The 16054-nt window shown below is 45.7% G+C and overlaps 1 protein-coding gene across 6 annotated transcripts in view; it reads left to right on the forward strand.

Annotated features, from left to right (window-relative positions):
• The window catches only part of LOC124798130 (hemicentin-2-like), a 1906233-nt gene that overhangs the window by 1434181 nt on the left and 455998 nt on the right, over nucleotides 1–16054 (forward strand). The window lies entirely within an intron of this gene.

Here is a 16054-nt window from a genome sequence, read left to right on the forward strand (position 1 = left end):
TGAGGAGTCGGACAATCTGGACCAATAGTGCCTTGATGAACTTGTGGACAGTATGCCACGATGAATACAGGCACGCATCGATCAACAGGACGTGCTACTGGGTACTAGAGTCACCGGAGTGTACAGCAATCTGGACCACCACCTCTGAAGGTCTCGCTGTATGGTGTTAAAACATGCAATGTGTGGTTTTCATGAGCCATAACAATGGCGGAAATGATGTTTGTGTTGATCTCAGTTCCAATCGTGTGTACAGGCTCCGGAACTCTCGGAACCGAGGTGATGCAAAACTTTTTTGGTGTGTGTATATTGTATTCAATAGAGAAGATCTGTTAGGAAAATCGATAGGTTCTTGATCGACTTACTGCAGTTTATTACATAAGACTCTAATAAATATTTAAATGGCCGTACCCTATGTATTTTTTAAAACAATTGTACGTGCTTTCTATTGTATCCGCTGCTCTGTAAAAATGTATGGTTTCATTTTCTTTCTCCCAGTTTTAACTACGATATCGGGGCATTTAAATAACTAGATAAATTGTTTTTTCCATATATATTATTTCTCCTTATATATTATTTTAAATAGAAATGCATACATAACTATGTGCTTTTTTTGTTCTTCCTAACGGCTTGTTTTAATAGAAAACAGGAGATCTGTATTTATGGCTTATCGTGTTATGATTAGATACTACTACGGAATCTGAATCGTCTGGAACTTTATAGCCCAACCTGTTTGCTGATTAAAACGTAATAACAATAAACAAGGTTCAACGTCAGAGAAAGGAATGGAATAAATGGACAGTGAAGTGGAGGGAGGGGGGGGGGCGTGGCGGGAGTTGGACAAAGAGAGGGGACAGAGGAGATGGACAAAGAGAGGGGACGGAACGGAGACAAGGATGTATGTCCAATTACCATACATATTTAACAACTGCAAAGCATTGCCCGGTTCGCTAGTTTAGTAGATTACCAATGCTCGAAACTTTTAACTATTGAGACACAGAACCAATAGAATTTCCTTTTGCTTTTCTCAGTGCAGCATCGTACTTTTTTACAACATTCGACAATTAGTGAAATAAAGACTGGAGTGGAATAACGCGTGTCCAAAAGAAGCCGCGTAATCTTGCTAACCGCGTCAACAGTGGCTTCTGGCACAGCAGCGTTTCAGATCTGCAAATGCATGTTTGTTCTGCAGTTCTGACTTCTCTGTTCCGTTAGATATGAAAATGTATCAAGATGTTCAGACAACTTGCGCTATTTAACAATTTACCGAAATTTAATGTTCCTTTCGTTATAGCTAATGCCCATCCCGTCGGTCCAAATGGCTTCGAAGCTGGATTAATAAGAAATAGAGGAAAGATAAGGAGGAAGAGGAGGAGATTAGTGTTTAACGTCCTGTTGACGACGAGGCGAGGTAAGATAAGGTAGTGGTTTTAACGATTCGTGTTTTCTACATAGTCTCTCCCCCTCTACTCCCTCCACCACTCGTAACACGCAGAATGTTCATACAGTCATGTGAAACTGTCAGAAAAGTCCTTCTTGTGTTGTTCTACACCCTCGTCACCTTGGCTTGAGTGTTGCTTATGTCGTCAGTGAGTTGACCCTTCAGGTGAATCTGTGCATTTTGTCGTTTTGTTGTAGGTTAACGCCGAGGATCATTACCTGTGATCATTTTTTCCAGAAAAGAATTGTCTGCGTTTTGAAATTATAATCAAGTCACAGCAGGCGTCCACTCTCCGTTGTTCATGTTCGGCAGATAAGGTGTGTGGGATAAACTTTGCACAAACTTTTCTCTTCTTAAAAATATTCTAGAGAATATCTTTAACTCTATTTACAACGTTGCTGCATTCCGATTTGTGACACAACAACGTTCACGCACTACGGCCCCATGTCCACTACATAACACTGCTCATAACTGAGTGGTCGGTTGTACATCTGTTGTCTACAGTTGTTAGTTCAGGCTACCACCGTAGTTACAGCGCTGACATTGCTTATACGCCAGGAATAAAAACAGCAGAGTAAGTTTTTCGAAGCTTAAAGTACGTCCGTTCCCCGTCACTGACATATATGCTTGCATTGTGGCTTGTTGTTACAATATCGATATAATTTATGTAATCTGTATGTTTTGCAATTTCTCTTTTTTACTGTGCGAGAGAACTAAACACACATGTCTCAACGTTAAGCAGGTTTGTTGCAGTTTTCTAGTTTCTCTTGAATATCGTGTTTTTCAGTCACTCTGTACATGTACGTTGCTCCTTTGTCAACAAAATGGGGAAACATGTGTGAGATGCAGAGACGTTAACATGTTAGCCAAATACCCAATCCTTGTTCTCGATCACGAGAAGAACGCGTAAAAAAAGGTCATTTCGAAGTTTCGAGACTGTTATGAAATAGTAACGGTGTTATGAGGTAGATGACTCACGATCTCACGATACCTTTAAAAAGAAGTTAGTACGTTGCTGTATCTCGGACTCTCGTTAATAACCACATTTTGCAACATTTTTATAGTGAAGATGTACAGGAAGAATCTTAACACGGTTTCTCTTTATCTTGAGAAGTAGTTCTGGAGCACCGCATATTACGTATGGTTCTAGCCAGCGAATGTCTTGTCTTGCCACGCACTTCACTACAGCCCAGTCTTCGCAAAATCTTGCTGATATCTCCAGTGTAAATGATTCGGGACAGCCTGTCACTACAGGTTTCCGTCTCAGTCGTTGAGCAGTCTTCACAGGTTCTCAATGCGACTCAGTTCGATTGAAGAAGTGAAATTTCGTGTCGCCACATTTCTGAGACCTATTCCTACATCTCTCAAGCCCATGAACCTGCAAGGAATAAGAAACAGGTTATCGATGACTCTCGGATTCACTTTGTTGAAGGCCATTGAAACCGGGAGAAATGGTGCAAATATATTAATTCCATTCAATTTTCTTCGTTAACTTTACAACATTTTCATTTCCTTTGGGCAGGATACGTATTTTAATTAGCAAAAAGTGGGGAATGACACATAAGATTTTATTTTGAACTAATTGTTCGTTTTCTTGGGAGCTGTGAAGTTTGCACTCTCACAGTAGTTTTTATCATGGCTTATTATTTACTGTTGACTCCAAGAAGTACGGTAGGAAAAATCTGTGCACAAACGCTCGTCTAAGAATTGTTAAGGTGGTGGTTGTTGGGATGTTTAAGGGAGACTAAACAGCGAAGGTCATCAGTCCCCCAAAATGTTAAGGCACATTAGCCAAGTAGAGAACTGTAACACGTTTGTGGTATAGTGTCAGCATATGATCAGGTGGCAATGTGCTGAGGGCTACAAATTTGAAATACACACCGGCTGATGTCTTGAAGCATTCTAAATTTCCGATTTCTCCAAGATTATGTGGAAGTTTTAACTTCTTATTACTCTAAAGAATTCCCATATGGCAGTCAGTTTTGTGACATTGTGTTTGCTTGTGCGAAGATGATACCTATATATAGGTTAACAATTTTCTCTACGTCTCTTTGCAAACTGTCTATTTCTCCGGTATTAATTTCCTAATACTGTACACTCCAGAAAATATAAAGAGTTTACTATGCGGAACATTACGTCTCATATTTCTCTCTAAAGTATTGATAGAGTCCCACAGCCACCTCTTGTGCTGTGAAAGACTCCTTCTTTTGTAATTTGATATCGTAATCACCAGAACTGAGTTTCCTAGACGGACTTGTTGTCGACGTTTTGTGCACGATTTCTATTATTTCATTTCTTTACAGGATGTCTGAGTTCGAGGAAATGCTAATGAAGTTGTAAGTCGAGGTATAATAAAACAGTCCATAGTGAGCTTTAGAATGATGGGAAGTACTTTGAATAACGCAATCGGTACAAGAGATTTACCATAAATAGAAATTTTATACACTCCTGGAAATTGAAATAAGAACACCGTGAATTCATTGTCCCAGGAAGGGGAAACTTTATTGACACATTCCTGGGGTCAGATACATCACATGATCACACTGACAGAACCACAGGCACATAGACACAGGCAACAGAACATGCACAATGTCGGCACTAGAACAGTGTATATCCACCTTTCGCAGCAATGCAGGCTGCTATTCTCCCTTGGAGACGATCGTAGAGATGCTGGATGTAGTCCTGTGGAACGGCTTGCCATGCCATTTCCACCTGGCGCCTCAGTTGGACCAGCGTTCGTGCTGGACGTGCAGACCGCATGAGACGACGCTTCATCCAGTCCCAAACATGCTCAATGGGGGACAGATCCGGAGATCTTGCTGGCCAGGGTAGTTGACTTACACCTTCTAGAGCACGTTGGGTGGCACGGGATACATGCGGACGTGCATTGTCCTGTTGGAACAGCAAGTTTCCTTGCCGGTCTAGAAATGGTAGAACGATGGGTTCGATGACGGTTTGGATGTACCGTGCACCATTCAGTGTCCCCTCGACGATCACCAGTGGTGTACGGCCAGTGTAGGAGATCGCTCCCCACACCATGATGCCGGGTGTTGGCCCTGTATGCCTTGGTCGTATGCAGTCCTGATTGTGGCGCTCACCTGCACGGCGCCAAACACGCATACGACCATCATTGGCACCAAGGCAGAAGCGACTCTCATCGCTGAAGACGACACGTCTCCATTCGTCCCTCCATTCACGCCTGTCGCGACACCACTGGAGGCGGGCTGCACGATGTTGGGGCGTGAGCGGAAGACAGCCTAACGGTGTGCGGGACCGTAGCCCAGCTTCATGGAGACGGTTGCGAATGGTCCTCGCCGATACCCCAGGAGCAACAGTGTCCCTAATTTGCTGGGAAATGGCGGTGCGGTCCCCTACGGCACTGCGTAGGATCCTACGGTCTTGGCGTGCATCCGTGCGTCGCTGCGGTCCGGTCCCAGGTCGACGGGCACGTGCACCTTCCGCCGACCACTGGCGACAACATCGATGTACTGTGGAGACCTCACGCCCCACGTGTTGAGCAATTCGGCGGTACGTCCACCCGGCCTCCCGCATGCCCACTATACGCCCTCGCTCAAAGTCCGTCAACTGCACATACGGTTCACGTCCACGCTGTCGCGGCATGCTACCAGTGTTAAAGACTGTGATGGAGCTCCGTATGCCACGGCAAACTGGCTGACACTGACGGCGGCGGTGCACAAATGCTGCGCAGCTAGCGCAATTCGACGGCCAACACCGCAGTTCCTAGTGTGTCAACTGTGCCGTGCGTGTGATCATTGCTTGTACAGCCCTCTCGCAGTGTCCGGAGCAAGCATGGTGGGTCTGACACACCGGTGTCAATGTGTTCTTTTTTCCATTTCCAGGAGTGTAAATACCATTATCATTCTTCACAGGTAGCTCAAGGAAATAGATTTATTATTACTGTACTTGCAATTGCGCTGTGTTAACATTTAAATGCTACAGAGTCTCCACATCAACATGAATAATTGTTCAACGACATCCTCTATAATATGCTATCTGATTTTGTGTAGAAGGGAATATTTTGAAGATCTGACTTTCTACGCTGTCAACAAAAATGTCTGCAAGCGCACTCACCATGAAAATACTTGTAACGGTTCCATCCTCTTAAAAAAAAAATTGCCATGAAACATAACATGATCATGGGAGAGCTACAATGATGAGATAACTTAATTTAGGTGGTACGTTGTCTTTTCCGTAGAGCAACGCTGAGCGGAACACAGGATATGCTTATGTATACGCTATCCTGAAAAAATCTGCCGCGGCAGAACACGCATTAGGAAATCGACTCATGGTTATGTTCGACGAAACACCTATCATTATAGGGACCAACGGATTTTGGGATAGAAATAAAAAATCTAAGAATACCATAATAAGGATGGTGGTTTGCTATACGGCGCATTTTGTTGGTATGGTATCGAAACACTGTGCATGCCCTGTTTTCGTAACTGCAACATCTCCAACTCCTATTCATAGTGTGTAATTGGATGATGTGCTTCGTCTGAAACCACGCGACCGCTACGGTTGCAGGTTCGAATCCTACCTCGGGCATGGATGTGTGTGATGTCCTTAGGTTACTTAGGCTTAAGTAGTTCTAAGTTCTAGGGGACTGATGACCTCAGATGTTAAGTCCCATAGTGCTCAGAGCCATTTGAACCATTTTTTTTTTTTTGTGATTGTCTGAGGAAAGTGGTTGAATGACTGAAATCACGAGTGGGCGCAAAAAAAAAAAGTTCAAATGTGTGTGAAATCTTATGGGACTAAACTGCTAAGGTCATCAGTCCCTAAGCTTACACACCACTTAACCTAAATTATCCTAAGGACAAACACAAACACCCATGCCCGAGGGAGGACTCGAACCTCCGCCGGGACCAGCTGCACAGTCCATGACTGCAGCGCCTGAAACCGCTCGGCTAATCCCGCGCGGCAGAGTGGGCGCCAAAGTGTTTCATGTCCACGCCTCATCACAGATCGTGGACGTCGGTGGCTTACCCGCTCTGTAAATCACGGCAGGCAGCAGCGAGCTGAGGCAGATATGAACACAGGGTACAATTCTTGTACAGATATAATTGTAAAGAAGCGCGATGTTCAGTGCACGTTGTTAACGTGGGTCCATGCAGCACGCGACACATACGTGTTCTCATGTTGATACAACGTGACCATCACTATTGCAGTGGACAGGGCATCATCGAGACCGGCCTGTGAAACAGTGGAAACCTGTCAGCTGGTCGGGTTAATCACGATCCTTGTTACAAAAAGTTCGTGCCCGGATACACGTGCAACGGACTCTCATCGGTGGGGATGGAGGGGGGGGGGAAGCGGGGGGGGGGGGAAGAAATATTTTTTTATAGCCAATACTCACCTGGGTTTCCACGGGACTTGTGGCAATAATAGACGGAACCAGGACAGTAGTGCAGTTCGAGAATATTACTGCAGGCCACCTGCAGCTATTCATTCCTGATGTCTTCACCGGCGGCTGTGACATCTTCTTGCAGGAGAACTCAAGGTGTCATAAGGTCAGAATCGTGCTACAGTGCTTTGAGGAGCATGATAGTAGACGCAAATTTATCTCTTATTTATCAGTTACGCGTGATACAAACCCAGCGGACCACATCTGGGACGGTATCGAGCGGCAACAACCGTAATTTACAAACAAATAAAAAAAAAAAAAAAAAAGTTCAAATTGCTCTAAGCACTACGGGACTTAACATCTGAGGTCATCAGTCCCTCAGAATTAGAACTATGTGAACCTAATTAACACATCCATGCCCTAGGCAGGATTCGAGCCTGCGACAGTAGCAGCAGCGCGGTTCCGGACTGAAGCGCCTAGAACCGCTAGGCCACAGCTGCCGGCCGTAATTTACAGGAGTTACGTGCTCTGTGCGTGAAAATGTGGTGCCACATACGTATGGATATCTGCCAAGGATTGGTCTAATTCAGACCAAGGAAAATTCTGCTGTATTGCGTACCAAAGATGGACCAGCATGCTATCGCACTGTTCTGGCCCACACTATAATTCTTACCAGTGTAACATCAAGTAGTACTGTGTCTCAACTGAACCCTGTTAAGATATGTAACCATATTTGCTATGGTTCTAAAGGATTTCCGAAAACTGTGTAGACTGATAATCAGGTTGCAACTTCAGCGGTCTATATGCCGTTTATTAAATACTTACAACTATGGATCATTATCTATGAAGACAAAATTATATGTAGATAACTACTATGGTGGTAGTTAACCATGGAGAAGGTTAACTCGATTGTAGATATCCTTGAGCGGCAACGGTCTCAGCCTTTTATTGAACGTTTCATTTTGTCAAGCAAGTGAGGTTAAAATTTTGCGTTCGTTGCTACAAGGGCCAAGACCCAACTTAAAGCCTTATTATCTGTTCGTAGCTTAAACGTCTCGTGGTCTACATAAAATCTGAAACTCTCTAGCACATACAACATCGCCAGAGCATCGAGATCATACGCAGAAATTTGAACCTCGTGTCCAGACAGTGCCATCGAAGCATGAGTTAAGGGCCAGTCCTCGCTTTCTTGCTCTCAGAGTGAGACTGCAGTGACGCCTGAATTGGAGACATCCACCTGGACCACAAAAGGTGGAATGAAATCGGGGATTACCGGCACCGGTGCTTTACTGAGTGCTCGTTTCAAGGAATTGAACGCAGCTTGTTGGGAATCACGCCATCTAAACTCTTTCTTTCTGCACCGCAGCCCGTTGAACAGAGCTGTTAACTGTCCGAAGTTGACCACAAATATCCTAAAAATATTCACCACCCAAGTAGTTGTGCTAAGTCGTTTTTATACCGGGGTTCTGAAATTTGTAAGTACCGCAGTTATCGACTGACCCTTCTTACAGATACAATATACGCCAACACTGAGATACCACTCCGAGTCAATATCATCTTGATCAGCCTGTCTGTCACGCTCACTTCTCTCAGGCGCCACAACAGCTACGAAAGATGTTCCAGACGTTCCTTAAAACTAGTGCTGTAGAGGATCACATCGTCTAAATAGTTATACACGCACTTGGATTTCAGGTCTCCCTGTACTAATAGGCGGGAAGGACCCCTACTCCAGTGGATAGTCCGAAGGGCCTCCTATTCAATTCGAAAAGTGTATAGCCAGTGCAAAAAGTGGTCAACGGTTTAGAATCCTCTGTGACCGTGGTCTGGTAATATGCCTGATTTAGGTCCAGTGCTGTTAAAATGCTCGCCCCCATGAACCACGTGAGACAGTTGTAGAGGAACGTTAGTCAACCACCACTCTATACCCAGAACTATTGGTTTCTGGCAGCAAGAGGTTGGGAGGTGCGTACGAGAAAACAGATGGTCTAATTCCCTCTTTCTTCAGCAAACGGTCCACTATCCTGCACAGCTCTTTCATTTTCGATGGAGAAAACTGATAGGGTACCTGCCTCAACGGAACCTTCTCACTAAATTTGATCCGAAACTGAATTTTATTGGTGAGTCCCAACCAGTCTGTTAAGACTTCCAAAAACTGTTTTAATAATTCCAGCAACTGCTTAGCCTCGAGTTCAGGCAAATGCCCAACACTGAACCCCGACTCCTCAGTCTCAACACTGCACACATTAAAAATCTCCTTCGCAGGATAATGTTGTCAACAAGAAGTCATACTCCTACATTGCCTTCACAGTAAGGCCCTTAAACAGTAATATCTGCAGCATCCAAGTGAAACTACCAGTCCTAAGTCTGCAGCGAAATTGCCCAATACAACAATCTCTAACTGTTGGCTCGAATTACCAGTGACCACAGCAACCACCGCGATTTGTATTTGCTCACACTGTCATAATCGATCAAGAACACACAACTGTCCTACTCAATTAACCCACTGACAAGCTCCGAATCAAGATTTGCACATACGAAATGGCAAGTGCGATGCGTTAACAGCGCACACCTCGCGGCGGTCAAGGGACACCCAGCCCCACGCCGGTTGCTGGCATCAGCTGTTCGGACGTCGTTCCCGCGGCTCCTTGCAATCTTTAAGTAAATGCTGTTTCCTCCCGCATCAAAAATAAATGGCTCCTAGCACTATGGGACTTAACTTCTGAGGTCATCAGTCCCCTAGAACTTAGAACTACTTAAACCTAACTAACCTAACGACATCACACACTTCCATGCCCGAGGCAGGATTCGAACCTGCGACCGTAGCGGTCACGTGGTTCCAGACTGTAGCGCCTAGAACCGCTCGGCCACTGCGGCCGGCCATCACCTTAACACAAACATTTACAAAGGCTTCTACAGCAGGGAGAGAGAAGCACAATTTCGAGTTTTAGTTACTGTAATCGTAAATTCAGGTAGATTGTAGCGCAGTCGTTAGGCATTTGTACAGGTTAGTTCATACATTCTTTGTGTGTTTCCCTTGCGTTATCTAGGCACGGACTCGTGTTTCAGTAACTGTTGTTGAACATCGATTAGAATGGACAGGGACTGTGATTGCTGTGTTCGGATGAGGGCTGAGTTGGCATCCCTTCGCTCACAGCTGCACGCGGCGCTGACTTCGGTCGTGCAGCTTGAGGCTGTTGCCAATGGGCACCACTGTGGGGAGCCGGACTTGGGTATGACGGGGATGTCAACCTCGTCCCGTCTGTCACCAGATCGGTCTGCCGCTGTGGTTGCCCCGGTTGCTGCCCGCAGTGGGGATGAGCCTTCGACTGTGGCTGATTGGGAGATCGTTCCAAGGCGTGGCAGGCAGCGAATGACGTCCCCGGAGGCTGATCAGAAAGCCTCCCCGGTGCGTCTGACAAACAGGTTTCAGGTACTGTCTCAGGCTCAGCCAGATGCAGCTGCTTGCCCTGTTTCAGAGGATGATTCTCAGCCTTCAAGGTCCGGGCAATCGCAGAGGGTGGGCTTATTGGTAGTTGGGAGCTCCAATGTTAAGCGCGTAATGGGGAGCCTTAGGGATATGGCGGCTAAGGAGAGGAAGAAATCCAGTGTGCACTCCGTGTGCATTCCGGGTGGAGTCATTCCTGATGTGGCAAGGGTCCTTCCGGATGCCATGAAGAGCACAGGGTGCAGCCAGCTGCAGGTGGTGGCACATGTCGGCACTAATGACGTGTGTCGCTTTGGATCTGAGGAAATTCTCTCTGGATTCCAGCGGCTATCTGATTTGGTGAAGGCTGCCGGTCTTGCTTACGAGATGAAGGCAGAGCTCACCATCTGCAGCATCGTTGACAGAACCAACTGCGGACCTTTGGTGCAGAGCTGGGTGGAGGGTCTGAATCAGAGGCTCAGACGGTTTTGCGACCATATTGGCTGCAGATTCCTTGACTTGCGCCATAGGGTGGTGGGGTTTCGGGTTCCGCTGAATAGGTCAGGAGTTCACCTCCCTCAGCTGACGGCTACACGGATAGCGGAGACTGTGTGACGTGGCCTGGGCGGCTTTTTTTAGGTTAGAAGGCCTCGGGAAAGTACGGGGTGGGCTGCAATCTCAAAGGGTGCGTGGCAAATACAGGACGTGCTTGGATCAAGGAACAGTCGGAATTGTAGTTGTAAATTGTTGTGCTGGGAAAGTCCCTGAGCTTCAAGCGCTAATAGAAAGCACAGAAGCTGAAATCGTTATAAGTACAGAAAGCTGGCTAAAGCCTGAAATAAGTTCTGCAGAAATTTTTACGAAGTCTCAGACGGTATTCAGGAAAGATAGATTAGGCAGAATTGGTGGTGGAGTGTTTGTGTCTGTCAGTAGTGGTTTATCTTGTAATGAAGTCGAAGTAGATACTCCGTGCGAATTGGTATGGGTGGAGGTTATACTTAACAGCCGAACTAAGTTAATAATTGGCTCCTTCTACTGACCCCCAGACTCCGAGTATATAGTTGCTGAACAGTTCAGAGAAAATTTGAGTCTTGTAACAAATAAATACCCCACTCATACGGTTATAGTTGGTGGAGACTTCAACCTTCCCTCGATATGTTGGCAAAAATACTTGTTCAAAACCGGTTGTAAGCAGAAAACATCTTCCGAGATTGTCCTAAATGCTTTCTCCGAATATTATTTCGAGCAGTTAGTCCACGAACCCACGCGAATTGTAAATGGTTGCGAAAACACACTTCACCTCTTAGCCACAAACAATTCAGAGCTAATAGAGAGCATCATGAATGATACAGGGATTAGTGATCACAGGGTCGTTGTAGCTAGGCTCAATACCGTTTCTTCCAAATCCGCCAAGAACAAACGCAAAATAATTTTATTTAAAAAAGCGGATTAAGTGTCACTAGAAGCCTTCCTAAGAGACAATCTCCATTCCTTCCGAACTGACTATGCAAATGTAGACGAGACGTGGCTCAAATTCAAAGATATAGTAGCAAGAGCAATTGAGAGATTCATACCTCATAAATTGGTAAGAGATGGAACTGATCCCCCATAGTACAAAAAACAGGTCCGAACGCTGTTGCAGAGGCAACGGAAAAAGCATGCGAAGTTAAGAAGAACGCTAAATCCCGAAGATTGGCTAAAAGTTACAGACGCGCGAAATTTGGCACAGACTTCAATGCGAGATGCCTTTAATAGGTTTCACAACGAAACATTGTCTCGAAATTTGGTAGGAAATCCGAAGAAATTCTCGTCGTATGTAAAGTACACAAGCGGCAAGACGCAGTCAATACCTTCGCTGCTGCTACGGTCGCAGGTTCGAATCCTGCCTCCGGCATGGATGTGTGTGATGTCCTTAGGTTTAAGTAGTTCTAAGTCTAGGGGACTGGTGACCTCAGATGTTGAGTCCCATAGCGCTCATAGCCATTTGAACCATTTTGAACCATCGCTGCGCAGTGCCGATTGTACTGTTACCGACGATTGTGCCGCTAAAGAGGAGTTATTGAACGCAGTTTTCCGAAATTCCTTCACCAGGGAAGACGAATGGAATATTCCAGAATTTGAAACACGAGCAGCTGCTAGCATGAGTTTCTTGGAAGTAGATACATTAGGGGTTGCGAAGCAACTCAAATTGCTTGATACGGGCAAGTCTTCAGGTCCAGATTGTATACCGATTAGGTTCCTTTCAGATTACGCTGATACAATAGCTCCCTACTTAGAAATCATAAAATCATATACAACCGCTGGCTCACTGATAGATCTGTACCTACAGATTGGAAAATTGCGCAGGTCGCACCAGTGTTTCAGAAGGGTAGTAGGAGTAATCCATCGAACTACAGACCTATGTCATTAACGTCGTTTTGCGGTAGGGTTTTGGAGCATATTCTGTATTCGAACATGATGAATCACCTCGAAGGGAACGATCTATTGATACGTAATCAGCATGGTTTCAGTAAACATCGTTCTTGCGCAACGCAGCTAGCTCTTTCTTCGCACGAAGTAATGGCCGCTATCGACAGGGGATCTCAAGTTGATTCAGTATTTCTAGATTTCCGGAAAGCTTTTGACTCCGTTCCTCACAAGCGACTTCTAATCAAGCTGCGGGCCTATGGGGTATCGTCTCAGTTGTGCGACTGGACTCGTGATTTCCTGTCAGGAAGGTCGCAGTTCGTAGTAATAGACGACAAATCATCGAGTAAAACTGAAGTGATATCAGGTGTTCCCCAGGGAAGCGTCCTGGGACCTCTGCTGTTCCTGATCTATATAAATGACCTGGGTGACAATCTGAGCAAACCTCTTAGGTTGTTCACAGATGATGCTGTAATTTACCGTCTAGTAAGGTCGTCCGAAGACCAGTATCAATTGCACAGCGATTTAGAAAAGATTGCTGTATGGTGTGGCAGGTGGCAGTTGACGCTAAATAACGAAAAGTGTGAGGTGATCCACATGAGTTCCAAAAGAAATCCGTTGGAATTCGATTACTCGATAAATAGTACAATTCTCAGCGCTGTCAATTCAACTAAGTACCTGGGTGTTAAAAATACGAACAACTTAAAAAATGGTTCAAATGGCTCTGAGCACTATGGGACTTAACATCTATGGTCATCAGTCCCCTAGAACTTAGAACTACTTAAACCTAACTAACCTAAGGACATCACACAACACCCAGCCATCACGAGGCAGAGAAAATCCCTGACCCCGCCGGGAATCGAACCCGGGAACCCGGGAGTAGGAAGCGAGAACGCTACCGCACGACCACGAGATGAGGGCACGAACAACTTCAGTTGGAAAGACCACGTAGATAATATTGTGGGGAAGGAGAGCCAAAGGTTGCGCTTCATTGGCAGGACACTTAGAAGATGCAACAAGTCCACTACAGAGACAGCTTACACTACACTCGTTCGTCCTCTGTTATAATATTGCTGCGCGGTGTGGGATCCTTACCAGGTAGGATTGACGGAGGACATCGAAAGGGCGCAAAAAAGGGCAGCTCATTTTGTATTATAACGTAATAGGGGAGAGAGTGTGGCAGATATGATACGCGAGTTGGGATGGAAGTTATTAAAGCAAAGACGTTTTTTGTCGCGGCGAGATCTATTTACGAAATTTCAGTCACCAACTTTCTCTTCCGAATGCGAAAATATTTTGTTGAGCACAATCTACATAGGTAGGAATGATCATCAAAATAAAATAAGAGAAATCAGAGCTCGAACTGAAAGGTTTAGGTATTCGTTTTTACCGCGCGCTGTTCGTGAGTGGAATGGTAGAGAGATAGTATGATTGTGGTTCGATGAACCCTCTGCCAAGCACTTAAATGTGAATTGCAGAGTAGTCATGTAGATGTAGATGTAGATGTAGACACCTTACAACATGGTAATTACACATTATTTCATAGCGTTGCCCAATACATGCATGCAGATGGCTGAAACCGACAGTGAGAAAAAGTAGCACGCAAGCACATCACGACCGTATTGGTTAACACCCCATTAATATAGAGAGGGAATGAGCATTTACAATTGAATGCCCACAGAGCGCACGCTGGTACCATGATTTCGATAAGCGCACCGTGCAGTTCCATGTTTTAGTCCAAAAGCTCAAAATAACGGCCTGTGTTTCATCACTGGCACTGATTTCCTCTAGCCCTCAAGTGAATTTAAGAGTTCAGCCAACCTGAAGAAAGTTTACTCGAAGTGGAGAAACTTGTGAGTTCTCCTCGTTAATCAGATTGCGGTGAAAAGAGCAAGACGATAGCCTTCAGCACGGTGTGCGGATTATACGCCCCGCACCGCGATCCATTGGCTCAGCAGTAGCGTGCTGCTCTGTCGTGTGTACTGTCGTGTGTACTGTGTGTTCCAGTCAGCGGCAGTTATAGGACTCCCTCCCCACTGCCTGTCCCTCTTGGGCCTGGAAACCCGACAAGCGTAGGCTTTCTTCAGTGGCCGTTGTACGCTCTGCTCTCATCCCAAAAGTCAAAACAACACTGTCTTTCCGCTTTCACTCGCCGTTTAAAACCATGTCAGACCACAGCATGCGCCCTGTCGCTACGAGCAGGACGTGTATCTGCTTGAGCCATTGAAGCCGACCCGCTGGAGAAATCGATGCGTACGTATCAACAGCCATTGTGTTGAAATGCTTAACGAGTGGCACCCAACTTTTTCCCAATAGTCTCTCGGTTCGCTGGCGCGGAAGACTGTAGGCTACAAAGGAACGGAGCCGTCCACAGGCTGGGGGCATGCTAACTCCTCTCGCCGCACCCTCCAGATCTTTCCACCCCAGAGAACACCGACCGCAGGGCTCCCCGGTCACCGGCGGCAAGAAACGCCCCAGGCCACTATCCTTAGAGGTCCGGCACGGAATTTAATTTCCACGAGACTGATGATCCGCCGAGAGCGCGGCGTGATGTGAAAGTGAACGCCCCGTCAGCGTCCGTGCCAACGGCAGCATGCGGCACACACAGTGGTTCTCAGGCACCCCATGTGTATCACCTGTTCATACCTAAAGCATCATTGTAATTATACACATACATATGTTTGCTAGGCTGTTTCCGTGATTGTTTGCAATACAAAAATAAAAAAAAAACAAAATGTAATGAGTCAGTAAACGTCTGTGCTCCTTCATAAGGATTTTTTCCACTGTTTAGCACAGGCGTCCTGCAGTTGAGGAAATCAACAGTGTTCAAAATATCTAGAATGTTGAATGGCTCTGAGCACTATGGGACTTACCAGCTATGGTCATCAGTCCCCTAGAATTTAGAACTACATAAACCTAACTAACCTAAGGACATCACACAACACCCAGTCATCACGAGGCAGAGAAAATCCCTGACCCCGCCGGGAATCGAACCCGGGAACCCGGGCGCGGGAATGTTGAATGCAGAAAGCGTATTTCTTATCTATACTTTTCACGAAGCTGTGATTCGTATACTCACAAGGGAACCTCCCCATCGCCCCCCCCCCCCCTTCAGATTTAGTTATAATTTGCCACAGTGGATAGGCCTTGAAAAACTGAACACAGACCAATCGAGAAAACAGGAAGAAGTTGTGTGGAACTATGAAAAAATAAGCAAAATATACAAACTGAGTAGTCCGTGCCAAGATAGGCAATATCAAGGATAATTTCGGGTCAGGAGCGCCGTGGTCCCATGGTTAGCTTGAGAAACTGCGGAACTAGAGGTCCTTGGTTCAAGTCTCCCCTCGAGCGAGAAGTTTTCCTTTATTTTTGCAAAGTTATGATCTGTCCATTCGTTCATTGACGTCTCTGTTCAGTGTAA

Source organism: Schistocerca piceifrons, chromosome 5, assembly GCF_021461385.2.
Source record: "Schistocerca piceifrons isolate TAMUIC-IGC-003096 chromosome 5, iqSchPice1.1, whole genome shotgun sequence".
Taxonomy (NCBI): domain Eukaryota; kingdom Metazoa; phylum Arthropoda; class Insecta; order Orthoptera; family Acrididae; genus Schistocerca; species Schistocerca piceifrons.